The 19102-nt window shown below is 44.0% G+C and overlaps 1 protein-coding gene across 1 annotated transcript in view; it reads left to right on the top strand.

Moving 5' to 3' along the window:
- b4galnt4a (beta-1,4-N-acetyl-galactosaminyl transferase 4a) overlaps positions 1-19102 on the top strand; it is a gene marked incomplete at its 3' end in the record, with an annotated part of 125543 nt that overhangs the window by 21184 nt on the left and 85257 nt on the right. The gene's annotated exons all lie outside the window — the stretch shown is intronic.

Below are 19102 nucleotides of genomic sequence, written 5' to 3' on the forward strand. Positions count from 1 at the left end.
CAATAGGTTTGAGTGGCATCGTGAGAGTTGGAGCAGGATTAGAGCTAACCTCCGAGGGCTCTCTCCAAAGCCCCTTTTGTGTTTGTGAATAGATACACAGTTCCCCGAGAGTGTCTGTCTGCCTGCCAGCCAGCCGTGTCCTACATGCTGTCTGCATCTTTGCTTCATTTAAAATAAGCAGCAATATGTGTGTTTTACATATGTGACATTAAAGGAATATTTTGCTTCCATCGAGACTGGTCTCTCTGGTCTAAGTTACATGGTGGTTACTTTGAGGTCTGCCTACTGTGCGAGGACAAAATGCTGCCTTATTCTCTTGCTGTCTAATTGTGCCTAAATGCAACATCAATAGTGAGCCGAGCTGATGTCTCCCAGTAGTCCCTGAAGTTGCACAGGAGACGAGCAAATCTGCTTCAATCTCCGCAAGAGTGGTTGACGAAACAGACAAATTATTTGATCTAGGATTTCACTGCATCGCTCATTCCCGTTGCCTCTCTAATCAACCATTTCAATTGGCAGAGAGCGTCCGGCCAGTTGTTTGTCTTTTCAGCTGGCTGAGAAAACACAGAGGGAATCAACAAATCTGGGCAATCATGGCTTCAATGTAATTGGCTGCCTCAGCCAGTAATCATGCCATGGAGCACTCTCTGATAATAATAACAGTGCATCTCCTTTCCCTGATTCTCAAAAGGCATTTCACTAAGATGTTATCTTTCCCCCTCTTATTGTTTTTACACTGGGGAAATTTAGTAGGGTGGGAGTTTCACCAGAGAGTCAGTCTTGCATGAACATGAAAATGACTCTTTCCCTTAACATTTTGATTTTAGATTTAGCAATTACCCATGCCTCCTATTCATCTGTGACATGGCGTGGGTTATAAATGAATGCAGAGGTGGACTGTACATGAGCTTGTGTGTGAGTCCCTTTGTCTGCACGTGTATCTGTAAGCATGATCAGCAGCCCTCTCCATCTTCTGACAAGTTGACCTGGTTTATGGTGTCAAGCGCTGGCATGGTCAGGGGTGGAGAGTAGGTGCTCCATTCATCCAGAGTAGTAAGCATTTGACAGTATCGGTCCACCATTAGGCGTGATGGATGCTTCACAGAGCGGGAACAGATGGGTGGAGGCCGCTAAAGATGGAAACGGGATTTGTTTTCTGACATGCGTTCTGGATTTACAGCAGGAATCCATTCATCCGCAGTGTAGATTTGATAAGAAAATGTGGCTCACAATTCACTTTTTACAGTTCGGGTATTTGCAGCGAACGCGACAGAGGATTAAGCTTGCAACCTTAACTAGCAAATCACAAGGTCTAGTAGTCTATGCATTGAGAGAAACATATCAGCAGCTGAATCACATTAGGCACATTTTCATTTGCTCATTTTGAAGACACTTTTGTCCGAAGCGACGCGCAAATCTGACTCGGATATTTAACGCGTTTTATTTTTTGTCATGTTTGCCTGTGTTTGCATGCTTGTTTTTCCGTTGTATCATCGATGTGTGTTTGCATGCCCAGAGCGAGGACTGTGCAGTGTATGCATGTGTGTTAGATATCCTCCTCGGTTGTTTGCCCCTGTTTGCACGGATGAATAGAAATTGGGCCGAGTTCCTTATGGCTAGAGATGCTGTGGTGAGTAAGATTTTACCCCTCTCTGATCTCTACCACAGACTTTGCTCTGCTCCGAGCTGGCTTTTGGTGTTACTCACGTCCCTTGACACAGCCCACAGTCATTTGGTATTGTGTAATGAGTAATATTGTCACCCCCATCTCCAATGTTTTCTTGTGACCCTCAATATATGCAGAAGTGTGAGCGCTGCTGGCTTGTTGTCCTGAGGAATGAGCATCATGTGCGTTTTTGTCGCTCCATATGCGTCACTGCTGCTTGTTTTTGTTTCCTTTGACCCTCAGTTCAGCCATAAGTAGTTTTTCTGCTGTGGGTGTTGCATCCCTTTCCATCTCCGTCGCCCGTGTCTCTCTTGCCCCTACGTGATTGCCTTCTCCATCAAACCCTCTCTCTTTTTGCAATGAAGTTCTCCGGTGTGTTTTTTTATCCTGCTGCTGAGAAATATCAAAAAGAAGTCGAGGGAAATTACCTGTGCTGCTCTTTTGCATTCCTCAGCAGGTCTTTCCACTCTTTACCTCTATCTACAACCCTACTTGCTTTCCCTTTCCCTCTCTCCTCATCTACACCTCTCTTCATACCTCCTTCCTCCACTCGTCCCCCAATCTCAAACCCTCACCTTTACCTTTGCGCGAGTTGGACCGGGCTTATCTCTGCTCGGCCAAACATTCATTTGCTGCTACTGTCCTCCTCTCTTCCATCCAGTCCTCCCCCCTCCCATCTGCTGTCCTTCTCACCTCTCCCTGCTCTCCTCCTTTCTCTTCTTCTTTTCCAATTTCCTCTGCTAAAATGAGATGTTGTGTACAGAGGAGAGTGTGTACATTCCTTATCACCGGCTCCTGTCTGGGTATTAGTTGGGGGAAATGGGCTTGTAATGAAACAGAGAGTAGTTCTGTGCAAACACACACCTGCCAGGTTTGTCAGTATTTGTGTTTGTGTGTGAATGCACGTACATAGCTGATTAAGGTCACCCTCTTTCTCATCTCGGTACTTTTACCACTATCCTCACTTCTGCCTTCTTGTCTCGCTCCTTCAGCCTCTTCCTCTTCTGTCCGGTACCATTCATCTCCGTTCATGCCTCCCGCCGTCTGTCTCTCGGTTCGTCTTTCTGCCTCAAATCGTTCGTACGGTTCTTTTCTCTACAGTGCATGTTTGTCAATTTTAACTGTGCACAAATGATTTTGGATAAAGTGTCCTGTGTGCTTGCAGAGTGCCAGTGCATGCTGTGCGTGTGTGCAACCTCTCGTTCGGTCCCCGTCATTCTTCTCCACCTACACAGGGGCCGTGCCCTCTGTGCTCCCCTGTTCCTCATGCATTGTGGATGAGTTTAGCAACAACAGCGGAAGCTCCGTCTGTATGCACACTCATGCTTCCCACTCTGCTGTGTTGTCCGGCATGACAATTGTATGTCTTCTTTCTTTGCAGAACTTGTTTCAGAGAGCGCACTTTCACTGAGCGCACAGTCGGCAGAATGGGCTTTTGTCTTTAGCGCTATTAAAGTGCGTCAAAATCAGTGAATGATAAGTAGAGTTGAGGACGATGTTACACAATCACATAACACAACTGATCGGTTGACGCTGCAGTTAGAATGAATACAATGGTAAAGTTGATGGTATTCACAATATGTTTTATATCACCATTCAAACTATATTGTGAGACAATCTACACGTTTTCAAACAATGACATTTTGTGAAAAAACGTCCGTATTAATATTCATCCTATGATCTAAGAGGTCATCATATCCATACTATTTTCAGTCAACATCAGTTCTCAGGACTGCAGCATGAACAAAAGTCTCACAACTTTATATGATCGATTGGCGGTCGATACAGTACATTGACGAGCTCAAAGGAAGTAGGAGGAAGAGAGAGAGAGAGAGAGAACTGAACAAAGAGGCGGGGATGTAGGATGGAAAGAGTGATCGAAAGAAAGAGGATAGAGAGATTCTGTGAGGTTAATACAAGCTCGAGGCTCAGGAGAGGTCTTGTTTAGGCTCTACAGTAGGTGTGTAGCCGACAGCAGGATATTATGGTGGTGCTTTGCTGCCTGTAGCGCATGCTTGGGTCAACGTGGTTGCCCAAGGCGGCGGTTTTCAACATTAAATCCTCCTACAGGGCGAATGACTGGTTGCCTAGAGAGACGCCTGCAAGAGTCCACAAACGCCGGTGTACCACGAGGACGGAGGAGTTTGGTTCATCAGAGCCCTGCCAAGCACTAGCTGTTCGCTGCCCGCCCATTAACGTTGCCTTAGGTTCAACAGAACGAGAACACTAGAACAATTTCCGTGTTTACAAAGATCCCTATCAGATACGCATGGCTTTGCTTTTGGCGGCATGATGACAAGAGTTCAGATATGGGTCACAACATAACACACTGCGTATCAGTCACAGATGAATACACTGCGCCTCTTCCCCTCTCCTGCTTATAAATAAGGCAATACAATAATAATAATAATAATAATACATTTTATTTGTATAGGGCTTTAAAAGGGACTCAAAGCACTTTACATGGTAAAGACAAACAATAGAAGCAGCAACAAAACAAGAAAGATGACAATAGTGAGGGGAGAGCGTTCCAGAGGGAGAGGCAGCAATGGAGGAGGCCCCGCCCCCCCAGGTCTGATGCTTGGACAGAGTGGGGGTAAGCAGGTTGGCATCTGCGGATCTGAGGTTGCGGGTGGGAGCGTGTCGGTGCAGGAGGTCAGAGAGGTATGAAGGGGAGAGGTTGTGAAGGGCTTTGTACGTGGTGAGGAGAATCTTGAACTGGATTATTTGCTATATGAGGAACTAGTGGAGGGGGTCATGTGGTCTCTGGAGTGGGAGGAGACGGGCAGCTGAGTTCTTGATGTGTGGTGCGTAGACGGGGGATGTTATTAAGATGAAAGAAGGCGGTTTTTGTGATGTGCTTGACGTGGCGTTCAAAGGAGAGGGTTGGATCAAAGATGACACCGAGGTTACAGACGTGTATGGAGGCAGGAACAGGGGTGCCATCGTTGCAGAGGGAGAAGTTGTGGTGTGATTTGTTGAGTGATTTGGGGCCGATGATTATCATTTTTTTACGTTTGATATCTCGAGGTCAAGCTGCAGAGTAAAACTTGTCATTCTGAACGTCAGAAACGTCAGAAAGACGCAGCCCTGTCCCCAGTCAGGAGGCTCATAGTGCAACAGGTCGCTTATCTTCTAGTGTTAAGAAATAAAAAATGGTGATTTCAGTGACAGGTTTTTTTTTCCCTCTTTCATCCTTTCAGACCAATCAAGGGATGCTGATAATGATGAGGAGGAGGATTAGCAGGCAGCTAAAGTTGCTGCTTTGTGTGTGGTCTGGCTTTATTATCTATGTTCTCTAAATTAATTTGCATTGTGGACACATTCACTTAATGCCCCTCAGATCTTTGTAGCAGCTAGTGTAGTGTAAGTGAATAAATCTTGACATTTATTAATAGCAAAGCACAAATAATTGACATACACTGATTTAGTGAAGTTTGAAAACAATCCAAACCCCAAAAAATTGCATCATTATTTATTTTATTTTTTTTCTGAGAAGCCCCAGAATTTGACATTTCGGCATTACTGCCTTGTGTCAGTTAGTGTCTGTCGAGCCAATTTATTCGTTGGTGTGTCTGGTTGATTCTCGTTAAGGATGTTGCCAAGCAGGGAGACCAAGGAGCCTGAGATATTCAGACTTAGACACCATGCGTGGTCACGTTGTGGTCTGGCTCTGCAAATCAGTGTGAAAAAGCATCGATTGAGGCCGTGTCTGTGCTCAAACAATGAGCAAGCCACTACTCACCCTGGTAACAACCCCTTTTTAAATGGAAGCGGAACTGTCAGATTGCTTTCCCAATTATTCACATGCAACTTGCTGCGTTAGTTTTATTTATTTCCTTCTAGTCTTTTGACTCAACAGTCTCATCCTGTTTGATGTCTTTGATGTTTATAAATATACATGTTTTGGGGTTAGTTTTGTTTTATATCAGGAAAATGATGGGTACACTCAATGTATCATAGGGTTTGGGGCGTGTGTGGGAAAGAGTTTAAAAAACAAGTAAGTAACGCTCTTGTTTTGACTTGTTTCTAAGTAGCAGAGAGTGATGCTACACACCTTAATTTGCATATTTGTCAGCAAAAATGAGTACACAGATCTTTTGCTTACAAGCAAAATTCTGCTGACATCAGCTATGCATTGCAGATGTAAAGCTACAGAAAAGCTAGTAAGTGGACTTTGAGTTAAGCTTTTCCAAACCAATCTGTGTGTCTATTGTAAATCGTCGATTAATGCAAAGCCAGTGTTATCATTAATGGTCAGAAGCTGTCCACAGACTGCTCACGTACAAAGACACAAGCAGGGTCTTCTTCATTTCACGATTTTCCTGTCTATCTATATGATGATGAGACTTTTGCAAAGGATACACTTGTGTTACCTCGCTTCAAGCTCCTCCAACAAGCATCCTTGATCCTCGCTCCCCGAGATGCATTTTAGGAATTGGTATGTCCTTCAAGATAGAGAGAGAGATATGAAGCTATGAGCTCTCACTTTTAAAGCCCAACAGTTCATGTATTTGCAGGTCAAGACAAACATCCAACAGCCTGGCGCTCCATCAATGACGTTTCTGACTTCGCATATCGAGAGGCTCTGGAAATATTCTTCCAAAAGCCAGAAAAACACACTACAGTGCTAAAGCCTGCTCACTTTGTGGTCATCATTAAAATAAATGAACACCATGTTTCCTTTATGTCAGTATTTATTAAACTGGGCGGTATTTATTACAGGCAAGAGGAAATGCTGGTGTTAAATGTTCACCGTTAATAGGTTACGCTTGCGCTACTCGCCGATTCTTGTCATTTCGCCAAAAGCCGATCTTTATGAGATCTCGGTGAGGTCGTCTTTCTGCTGTTGTGTCTCTCACCATTGAGCATGAATTGAGAACGGCCGTATCAAAGCTACAACCCCGTTTTAAAGAGTTGTAGAGGAAAGCAGCTCACTGCAGCCACTCATACTGATACAACGTGATGCTCACACATCTGCACTCATTCTGTTTTGCAAAAAAAATAGCTTATTGTTTTCCACAATAAGCTATTTTGTAGTAACTAAATATTAATTATTTTTTGCATAACTTTATTTTCATTTTCCTAACAAAGTGTTAACACTTTCTTTTTTTGTTTGAAGGAGCAATCTGGTTTACTTGAAACACTGAATACTCTTCTTGCAATAATTACCTACCATATATGCTGTATTATGTTACAATGTGACATTTTGTAACTTTCTGGGTTGTTGGTGTGCCGCGGGATTTTTTTATTGTAGAAAATGTGCCACGGCTCAAAAAAGGTTGAAAAACACTCGTATATCCCAACAACTGACTGTCCTTTTAAATATAGAAAGATGAATTGAATAATATATAATGATATTTATTGTCAGATTTCAAATTGAACTGGATGTATCATAAATAATACATACTCTAATAATACATGAATGTTCTTTCATTTCAAGTAAAAATATGGACTAAATTAAAAATGATTAACGGCTTTAAAGACATAACAGCAACACATTTGCATCTTAAAATAAAGTACTTAATTTTAGATAAATGAACTAAACTGAATTGTCCTGCAGCTTTAAATTCAGTTCATGCAGGTCGAAAGTGATGGCAATTAAAAAAAGCCACGATATTATATTCTTCTCATCTTCTAAAAAGAGAAATTTGTATTCTGGGACTTCATCTGTGGTTATTGAAACCACTTGTTTCAGCACTATGCTCCTCTCTGTTCACGTCATTGGTGGAAGATGAATGACTGTATTAGGATTCTGATCATATTGGGCTCTATTACATCGTTTATTTTCTGTGACTTCATTTCAGATGTAAATGGGTACGTTTGCTCAAAAGATGTGTGCTTTGTCTCGTGGTGGCTCTTCACATTGCCGCTTTTCAAAACCCCCACGGTCTCTGAACATATGAGACACTCTGCTGTTGAACTGCCTTTGGGAAGAATGAACAAACAAGAGTCTGTCCATTCTTGGTTCTTGGTCCACTTTTCTCCTTCCGGAGAACGCCACGTGAAATAACTTTTCTAAACTCTCCCCGTCTCTCACGTGTGTTTATCTCACTTGAGTAAGGGTAATACTTCACGCATGTAATCGGTTTGTTTCCTGGACTGCTGAACAAGTGCGGTAAAGGCTGGAAAGGCTGCGCCGGTTAAAATATAAGCGCTCTGTAAAAAAATTTGAATTCTCAATTATGTGTGGGTTTTAAGTCTGGGTCCAGATACCACAGAGTACGGGCCCGGACCGCAGTCTGCTTATTAGTGACCCCTGCCCGAAGTGTTTGCATTTAGGCTCACATGAGAAGTGTGCACAATTCGTCCTCTCTGTCTGCTGAGTTTGTTTTTTCAAGGCTGAGCGGGACTCTCCTTTCCTCCGATGTGCGGTTAACGTGTCTCATCCCTGAACCCTCTCTCACCTTCCTTTTTCATTTCCAAACCATCATCAGAGATGTTGATCAATTAGTTCTGTTGTTGCCTTCATATTTGCAGCGTCACCAGCCTCCGCCGTCACTGGAGGATAAGAAAAGGAAGAGCCATGAATAATTTACGGCGAGCAGGAATATGTAAACGGGTAAACAGGCACAAGAAACAAAACGCAAACAATTGCGGCAGCTTGCATGAATTAATTTCTCGGTCGAGTCCCGTGTTGGAGCTCTGTGCTCTTCATGACTGATTCAGGGTCAGCAGGCCATGAGGATTTCTGTAGCTGGATAAGCGAGTAAACTGATGGGAGGTCAGCTGCCGTGGGAGCAAAAAATGCATTACAATTTCATACATTTGTTTGCTCAAGTGTTATGTCATTGTGTTTACTTAGCTGAATAGTAGCACATACTGGTGTTTTGTCTCGCACTCTCCACCGTAGCCGCACTATTGAATTAGAATCTTGCACCTCAAAAAGTCAGTAATGGCTAAGTATTGCTGTAATTGGACTGTTCATTAGAGAGACGCTGACTAGGCGGTTTCCCTCCTCAGTTTCATGAAAGTACATTCTTGTATAATGAGGTTTTTGAGTGTTATTATTTTATTAAAGCACTTTGAGGCATCATCTGGTGAAGAATCCTGTAAGTGAATTCATCCGTTGAACTGCTGCTATCGGTTCACACTGAATAGTGCGGGCTGCTGTCACATGTGGCACGTCGGCGGCATTGTAGAGAGGTGAGAAAATGTTCTTATCACCAGTAACCAGCAGATGATGTGCTGAAGTGGAGGGCAGAGCAGGGGGGACATGGCGGAGTGACAGAGTGGCCCCATTTGAGATTGTCAGCGGGGTCCCGGGAGTGACGACACCGACCCAAGACGAATCGAGGCCCAGCTGGCTCCCTGGCCGGCTCGTACAAGTTGCCTGATCATAAATAGCCAGAGCCACAGTGCAGGGTGGAGGTGGTTTGTCATCAGGCCCGGCCCCAGCCGGGGTGCCGGCTCCCCGACGAGAAGGGAATTCATCACTGTACAGGGATAAGACAAGGCTATTATTGTTTCTGTCCTCCTCTTTCTCCTCTCCCTCCCCCGCTTGTGTGGAACACGTAACCTCTTCCTTTTCTTCTGAGTTCCCCCTTCCTCTGTCCTCCTTTCCCTCCTCCTGTCTTCTTTTATCTTGTGTTCTCATGCTGTAACCCTTCACCACCACTCCCACTGCTTTCCCCCCATATACGTCCTCCTCTATCTCGCTCTCTTTCAGCACACGGGCGATATTATCAGGAAAGTAATGACTCCTCGGGACGATCGTGATCAGATACCCGGTAGAGGATAATGACCACACCGGGGTTCTACACGGAAACAATATTCGCGTTTTAATCGCTGCTGCCGCATCAGATGGATCCGGAGAGTGATTGAAATGTAGAAGGAGAGAGGAAAGGAGGAAAAGATGTGTAGGAAGAGCAAGTGCAAGTGAGACAGCAACGATTGAGATGGTGAGAGAAGAAAGGGAAATGGAGGAGGGTGTTTGTGGGGGAGACCAAAAGGGAGAGAGGCGGTAAACAGAGTAAGGTTATTTAGGGGTCAGTTTTGTCTCAAGTGTTTTGCGGTTTCTGAAATACAATTTGTCTCCGTCTTCTAGTGAGGCGTAGCTAAACTCTCCATTTCCCTCCTCCTCTCCCTTTTTCTTTTTTCTTTTTTCTTTCTGACATCGCTGTGCCTCCTCTTCTTGTTGCTCCTGCAAGAAAAGTTGCTTTGCTCTGTCATTTTTATTTTATTTCTGGCTCACAGAGCTGGCTGCCACGAGACTCCACGACTGGGCCTCGACTCTGGAGTTAATCTAGTGCAGGTTTTCTTTGGATGCCGGCTCTTCTCTCCCTACTCGGAGGCTCAGCTGTCAGGATAGCAGGAGATGGTTAAATGATTGTCGAAAGGTCTTCTCCAGCACCCTCACCTCAGTTAGATCTGTTCGGCTCCGACTCTTGCTAACATTGCGACAGCGTGTTAGCCCAGCACTAAGACCCTTTTGTTTCTTTGTTTACTAATGTATGCTAATGAAGGAGGGAGCTCAGGAAGGGTGCAACCAATGCACGCTCCCTCTAATTCCTTCCCCAGTGACACATCAGCTGTGACAGTTGTGGCTCTGCAGCAGCTCAGAGTAGCCTCCTTATCTCCTCCACTCTGATTGGAGGAGCTGCCTCTGGGTGTCACTGGCCACTGTGGGGATTGCTTAGTGATGTGTGTGTGTGTGCATACATCTCTGTACACTCTCTCATAGGGGCATAATTAACACTCTGGAGACTGTGAGCCCGAGACATGTTTGGCCTTTATGAATATGCACTGATGCTCATTCAAGGCACCTTGTTAAAGCATACAGCAGTAAAGTCCATCAACCTTGGCCACCTTCGTTTGTCTATAGCTGAGAGCAGCTGCTCCATCTTCCTCTCGTCTTCCTCTTTTTTTGTGACATCTTGTGCCGCTGACCATGATTGAAATGGTTCTCTTTTGCGTACTTGTCTCCATGGCCACTTGGCGTCGGGCCAAAGCAGACCGTGCAGGCCTCTGGACAGCCTGTTGAGTTCACAGAGGCCTCGGGTACTAAGCAGCAGGAGGAGACGGGGAGAGGCAGACAGCCATTTAGAGGGGAGCAGGCCGAGTGGGCTGGCAGGTTGCAGAGGGATCAGACTGTTTGTTCCACAGCCTATGGCCAAATACCAACTAGACAGGAGATTGACAGATTTATATCAGATTTTTTTTTTTTTTTTTTACAATATGACCTCAGTGGCCAGTTAACTAACTTCTAAAAAGATCTATCCCACGCTCTGTCAAGAATAGAAAGCCACATTTATCAATGATGTACCCAGCATGTACGATCAGAGAAGTCAAGCAATGCTGCACAACACAGTACATCTGGTGCTTTTCTTCAGAAGTACTGTATATTGCACGTTGCTTGCCATATATTTGACTAACACAGCTCTCAGCGTTCTCCTCTCCGAGGCCCTGTTAAGCTGCCAATGGAGAGTTAAGTGTAAAAAACCTCAAGAGCAGATAAAGTGCGTTTAAGTTTCAAGTAGAGAACAAGTGGGATATGAACCTCATCGGAGCCCAGATGGTTTCGAGATGAGCAGGAAGGCACTTCCTGGCTTTCACAGCCTTTTTGATTGTGGATGTAATCTATTGACTTCTTAATGGGTCTCTTCACATCACCACACTGTGGTTAGTAGGGCTAGATATGCATGAATGAAGGCCAGAGATGCTCATTTCATATTTGTGCACATACAACTGTAGATGTTATGAACATGAGCACACTGCCTTTAATTCAGCAGCACACCTCACTCTGTACATGTCCACCATCTTCTGCTCTGCAAATGTTGATTGTGTGTGTGTGTGTGTGTGTGTGTGTGTGTGTGTGTGTGTGTGTGTGTGTGTGTGTGTGTGTGTGTGTGTGTGTGTGTGTGTGTGTGTGTAGCCTAACGCAGCAATAAGGTCATTCCACTTTCTCTCGGCTGTCTGTTAATCTTTGAGTGCATTGGGCCTTTGAGCTCTGTTTTTGTGTTTGTCTCTATCCAAAGCATTTAGTGTTTTTTGTTATGTGAATTTTCCTAAGTGGCGGCTTTAGTGAGCTGCTGTGGAGTTGAAAACATTACCAGAGCTTAGAGGAGAGGGTAGAAGAGAGGAGGAGAGTGGGACCTCTTTGCCCCTGACCCATATCACAGCACATTAAGCATCTCTGCAATCCCTCTTTCTCTCTGCCCCGCACACCCCAAGGGCCAACAAGCACTCTTCCACTCTTCCTGCTCCGCTTTCTTCTCGCTATCTCTCTTCTGTCTTTCCTTGCCCCTCTCTGTCACAGTCCCCTTGTCTCCATTTATCTCATCTCCAAAGCCTTGTTATGCATTTTTGTTTAAATGCACTCTGGCTTTCCTTAGTAGGCTGTGTTGTCGGAGCCAAACTAAAGGCCAGGGAGTGCAGTACTCAGAGCCGGGCCTATTCATCAGTTTCACAGCAGCTCTCCACTCTGCTTCATTACTGACTGACTAATGGCACAGATCAGTGCAGTTTATTTGCTACAATTAGCGAGCTCCATTTGGCCCGCGCAGCCCCGGTGAAGCCTGCTACGCCTGTGCTGTCCCCTGCCACGCCACCCTGCATATGTGTGCGCACACATGCTTGAAGAGTGTCATTAAGAAACTATACTGGCCCATCGGTTTGACATCCTCCATTGCCTTGTGTCAACCACGTCTTATAATGTCATGACTGATTGCCGAGCAAAAAGCCATGAGCCTTGTAAAACTTTATACGCTCTGCACTTGTAGAAAATAAAAATAAAAAATAGTGTATTGAAAATGGATTGCAGAGCCACGGGGGCAGGGATAGAGGGGAACAAGTGAGTGACTAAGTCAATCAGTTAATGGCTGACTGAGTAATGAGTGTTTGAATGAGTGAGCATGCGAGCAGCCGGGAAATGGCAGGCGCTCACCCTGTGGTTACACCCTCGTATTTACTTCTCTCTCAGACTCTGGTCCGTGCATCCCACTTGACTTCCTGTTCCAGTCTCCCCCTCTGACGCCCAGTTTAATCTCCTACTCCGCACCCTCTTGCGTTCTAAACCCTTGCACCCTGTCCCACTCTTGCTTAATCTCCCAGTCTCTCTTCCACTCTTGTGTTTGGAAAAGCCTCTTGTTTCATGGCTCTATGCAGTTTTAATCTCGTTCCCTGACGGAGGGAGAGGAGGCGTCGGGTGTATTTAACGTTCTCTCACGTCGTTGGTGCTAGCTCAAGAGGAGTAAGGAGTTCAGCCTACGCCACCGAGCTGAAGTTGCAGTGTACTCATTGAGTAAAGGAGACCAACCCCGTCAATGATTCACTCGGAGCATGCTGTTGCTGTGCACTTGTCCGCTCTTCCGGTAACTTCTTTCGTCTGCTTATCCGTCCAAACCTTCCTTCCTGCGTCCACGTTTGATTCTTGCTTGTCCTTTCTCTCAATTTTCAGTTCCTATCTGTCACTTCCAATCACCTACTTAATGAGGTAAACTTGCTCAGTGATGCAAACAGCCAACCTCTTCTAAACAGCTAATCAGCATGGCACGGTCAAGAGGGTCAAATTCTGTTAAACTGCACATTTAAAACGGGCGTGGCGCATAGGCTAAGCCACTCTGGTTAAAGTATGGTTGCTGCAGCGCCAGAGGTTGTTGTTCCAGCGTCACAGCTGGCCTCCCGGGATTCTAGTGTGATGAAGACAGAGAAAATGTGCAGTGGGCTGCACTTAAACAGGCAGAACCATCTCGGCAGTGAGGAAGGTCAGCAGCAGATGGCTAACAAGTATATGCATCAGCTCAGTAAAACAGGGCTTTGCAGACGGCCGTGTGTAGATTCAGGTCATCAAACCTTGAAGCAGCAGCAGCAGCAGAAGAGCATGCTGGGTCACACTGAGATCAGCAACTGTAATGATCAAGCATCATATTTGCCCTGGTCTAATGAATCGTGATTCTCGGTGTGTCATGCTCGATATGGACGGTAAAGACAGAAGTGCTTCAAAGAAATAACCATTAAGATGTTTGTTTATTTGAAGTAAACAACATCATCCATCGGCCCTGCCTTGAGTCAAAGAAACAGGTTTGTGGGAGCTGTGTGGGAGTATTTTCTTTCACAAATTAGGCCCCATGATACCAAATGTTGAGCTTCATTTGAATGCCAGAGTCCACTAAGGCATTGTTACGGACCAGTAATCCTTTTTCACATGGCTACCTCCAGCAAAGATAGTGACTACCCTCTTTGTTATCACAACATGACCTCATTGGGCTCCACTAGTCTGGGATTCAATCCAATAAAACCAGTTATGAAGCCGTTGCTAAATGCATCTGTTACAAACTCAAGATGCTATTGAGTAAGCAGATGAGATTAAGAGTTTCCAGCGCCTCTAACATATTTTACCACTAATTTTGTTGTTTGTTTTTATGTCAAATTTCAGATCACTTTCCAATATGACAATGAAACGAAAATAATGTAGTTTACTCAATCGACAGATCCATCATCATTAATACATAATTTTTTCAAGATTTTGCATTTCAAGCTTCTACAATGCGACGATCTTTTCCTTTTTTTATTTTTTATATAATTGAATATGTTTTAGTTTGGTGATATCGGGGGATTTAAAACATCACTTTTGGCTCTGGGAACTAGTTCTGAGCATTTATACATTTGAAAAAACCTTTATAAACTCAAGCGTCAATGATTTATTGAAGATAGATCGATCGATCAAAAACAAACATATATATTTTGACCTTTTATATTTGACTGTGTATCTGTAACCATGAAGCCACGGCAATCATGTTTTCGTTTTGTCCGTACATATCTCAGGAACACCTTGAGGGATTTTCTTCACATTGTAAAGAATGACGTGATTCCATTTTTGTGGTCAAAAATCAAGGCCACTATGACCTCGAAAAACACATTTGGGGCCGTAACTCAAGAATTGATATGGTAATTATGACAATGTAACACAAATGTCTAATATAATAAAAATGATTAAGGGATGACGGTGTGGACAGACATGGATGTCAACTGCAACTTGACTGGTTGGCGGTGGCGGACAAACAGAAGGCGATAATTCTAGCTTCTCCTGCTGCGTCTGTCGCTTGTCCTCCATTATCGCTGAGCATTAAGTGGGCTTGACTGCCTTTTTTAAAGGAGACCATGTAGCAACCACTCTTGAGATAACACTGGCAAATGAATTGTGATAATGACCGTCGGCGTTGTGTAACCACCGTGAGCTGCTGTTTTTGACTGTGTGCTATTATTTCTCCTGTTTACCAGAGGGCTAAAACAAGGAACAGATCCCGAGGGCTCCCAAACAGATTATTATTATCATCTAATTTGTTTTGACTGGACTCTGTCACAAAAGTTCAAACTAAACTAAACTTATTTTCTCCTATTTAAAATGTTCAGTCTCCTCTTTTCTCATCCAACTGGCCTTCGTTGGCGTTTCGTGGCTCCGTGCTGCGCTCACTTCTTTGATTGTGTGATTAGCATTGTGCTGTATCAGCATTCTGTCCATCACTTCACGTACAGAGCAGCACCGCCTAGCGCTGAAACCCAGTGCTCGTTGTCAGTCTTGTTCAAAGATGAAACAAGACGTGGAGATGCATCACGCACACACACATACATATTCTATCAAAATCGTATGCATAAACACGCACAGGTGCACTGCAACACACACAAGTATAAACTCGTAGAGCGCAGACGAGAGCTCTGACCGCTACAGTTCGCTGAGAGCTATAGAGTTTAGAATATCATTAGTTCTCAAAGGGCAGCCAGACAAGGTGAACTTACTACTCATTTCTCAAAAGTAGAGGAAGCTGGACAAAGTTCCCTCCAATCCATCTCTCTATCTACAGATTACACCCACATCAACCTTGGATAAGCCTCCTGTTTATTGTAGTCTTTAATATACTCCGTCACAGACTTACCACTCCAAAAAACGCTCTCTATCTCTGTCCTCTGGAGGTTATAGAAGTTGCTCTCCTCCATCTTATCTGCACAGTAAATAGAGCTGTAGTTTTAGTAGCGGGGGGACATGAACAGATTAGGCAGAATATGAGAGTGGGGGCTCCTAAATGATTAGCATTCCGCCCGGTCTCCTGTGGGTGGCGGTGCTCGTAGTCGATTGGCTTCCATTAACCTGCCAGTCTGCTTTTCATTACTTCATTAGAGGCCGCGTGGAGTGAGTCCAGGGCACCGGGACTCACTACTAAGTCGCTGCAGCTCGCCATGGACTCCGATTTAACTCGCCGCGGCCTCGGCTGCTGCACAATGCATCATGGGGTGTGTGTGTGTGTGTGTGTGTGTGTGTGTGTGTGTGTGTGTGTGTGTGTGATGCCCGCAGTGAGCCCTGTTCGTTCAGTCCTTTTTAATTTAGTGTTGGTGAGTAAAAAGCAATGCATGCTGTTTACCAAGGAGAACAGCAGTCCCAGTGAAGGATAAGAGGACTAACTAACCTCATGGTTTGTTTGGCTGATTCACCACCACGGCACCATTTGATTGGTTCATCAAAACTGTATTTCCTGCCAGCGGGGGACATTATTTATGATATACTTATTTATTCAAAGTCTTTCGATCTGACAAACTGCTCGTGAGCATGATGCATACATCTAGGCGCACATTCTTAGTCACACACACATTTCAATTTGTGTTTTAAGATCGTTAAGGAGTTGCTAAGGAATATGTTGGCAAGGAATGTTTGAACATTTGCACACACGCACACACACACACACACACTGCACATTCTCATTATCGTCTCCTTTTGGGATTGTTAAAGAGTTTATTAAAAGAATATATTAGCAGTGACTGTTCTTTCCTGTTTTCAAACATTTATGCATATAAAGGACTCAGCAAATGGGGCACTAATGATTTAAATGTAACTATAAAGATATCAATAGCAGCGGAAAGTTATTTACATGTTACATTTCACTCGATAAGGCCATTTATGCTTATGGGGTGCAGAGATTTGAACTCTTAGTGCTTATTTAGAAGTCTTATTTTCTCAGAAAAGAAGTTCGCTCAAACATTATTCTCTTCAGACTTCAAAAGAAAAACGCTTGAGGGACTTGAAGAAGAGGAGAAATGATTTGAAAGTGAATTCCTTGTTGAAGTTTGCCTCCGAATGTTGGTCGACTGCTCTGTGTCACCATAGGTGAATTATTTTCCGTCAAATTCTCACGCTGTTTATTTTTTATCTATTTATTGAGAGTATCAAAGAAAGCTCGGTTGAATTTTGATCCGTTTGACCGTCCATGCCGCTTGAATATTTCTCATACATAAATACAAAATACAACGCATTCCTATCAGTTTCACAGTTTTTTGTCTCCATTTTGAGGTTCAAAGCTGTCTCGCACTACTGTCATCATTTCATATTTTAGGGGATCATTTGCATTAATGAGGTGAAGCAAAAGGGGAAGCTCACCTGGCTCCCCGGAGCATTGCCTGCTCATAATAATTTCAGAGAAATGGTTGAGGGTAAATGTGCTGCCAGTTGACTCATGCAGTGTTCGCTCAGGGGAAGAACAACAATAAACAGCTAAATGAAGCAAAAGATGAATTGTAATGCACAAAGAAATGGATTTGCTATTTATTTTCCATTCGGGTGATTTTAGATAATCTATTATATTCTAATTACAGTATCATATATCTTGTTTCATATCTTTGTTGTTGTATATTTTGACATGTCTATGGATGCATTATTTATGAAATTTAAATCGGAGAGCATCCTGAACATTCAGACTCGTTTTTCTTTTACTGAGAAACAGATGCAGCGACTGAAATCTACAAAATAGGTTTATTGTTACATAGTAAGATAAAACCTTGGAAGTTGAAGTGTCCTGCTATTTTTGGCTCAACAATGGCAGGAAAGTCAGGCTGAAGTGAGACGAAGTTGAGAAGTTGAACTCTTTGGTGTTTGCTCTTTGATCTGGGGAGCTTTGATCGACCCCGGAGGACATACTTGGACTGTCCACGTCGGGTTGGACTGACGGTTATCTCAGCCGGTTCCTGTGGCTCAAGTGGACTTGTTCGACAAGGAAAGCTTCCTGGATTTCCATTGTGTTTTTTTTGTTATTTTTGAGTTATGATGTCTTTTCCAGTGCACTTTTGCAAGAGTCATAAAACATACAACCCAACATACCCGTACACAATCAGAGAGAAAGATGGCAATACAGTTTAGAGGGATGTATTGTAAACATGGCCTTTTTCTCCTCTGTTAAGGAGATGATTTTTCGTTTAGATCGAAGCTGATTTTGATTACAGTTGCTCTGGAATCAGTGAAATTGCAAAGTGAACAGAAGGAGGCATATAGGTTGAGATGATGATATCCAAACAAATGAGGAAAACAAATCGTTATCATGAATTATGTTTGCTAGAGACTTCATCATGGGATGCAGAGCAAGTTGTACATAAGGAAAACTTCGATTGATGCTACATGTTTTTGACTTTGATTGTTTTTTCATGTCTCTACTGTGAGTCTATCACTTTGTGGTGAATGAATCTGCCTTTCCTTTTTCTCCTTGACCGCATTAATCTCCCTCCAGCCCTGAAACACAAACACACACACACACACACACACACACACACACACACACACACACACACACACACACACACACACACACACCATCTAATCCAGCCCACTCAGACTCATTGTTAAGGGGACATATTGGAAAACCATTAGCTCTCATTATGCTTTATAGCCACTCGTTCCCCCCATTCTGTCTTTTAATCACAATCCATCCCTGTGTGTGTGTGTGCGTGTGTGTGTGTGCGTGTGGTTGGGTGTGCACGCCCTTCTGTGCGTGTGGCAGTATGCATGTGCGTACACTCCAGCCAACCCCAGCTCAGCAGACCGTAATGAACCACTTTCACTGTAATGCTTTTGGGACACCACAAAGCCCCCCCCCCACCTTCCTCTTGCTTTTTATGGGGGAGTCAACGGCTCAGACGCCACCTTTTTATGGCGGCCCATCCGAGCTGCTGCAATGTTGTGCATTTGTGCGCTATGTCAGCCATATGGGATTGCATGCCATGCAATAGAAATAAAAAGAGATTGGAGCGAATGGGGTATGGATTCCCTTTTTATATGAACTCCTCGTAGAGGTAGAAACCCTTGTAGGGAACCTCATGAGTAAGCCTTCGTTCCTTGTAACTCCAAATAACCAGCCCATCATAAAGTGCTGAATATCCTGTTACTGCTCCGTATTGAATTGTGCTCCGGTTTAATCGTCCATGACAGCACGTGTGTGTATGTACGTATACACGTGTGTTTTGCTGGCAGCACGGAGGGATGGCACTTTTGACCATATGCCTGTGTACACACACACACACAAAAACTCCCACTTGCATGGACACACACTTGACAAATATGTGGATTTAAATTCCGGTTGTTCTCTCCCGGCCAAGTCAACTGTCATCATTGTGCAGCAATACTCCCATAATCCATCTGTGGCATGACAGCATCCTAACAGCTCCACTTTGCAGCTAGAA

Source organism: Taurulus bubalis (assembly GCF_910589615.1).
Source record: "Taurulus bubalis genome assembly, chromosome: 9".
Lineage (NCBI taxonomy): Eukaryota > Metazoa > Chordata > Actinopteri > Perciformes > Cottidae > Taurulus > Taurulus bubalis.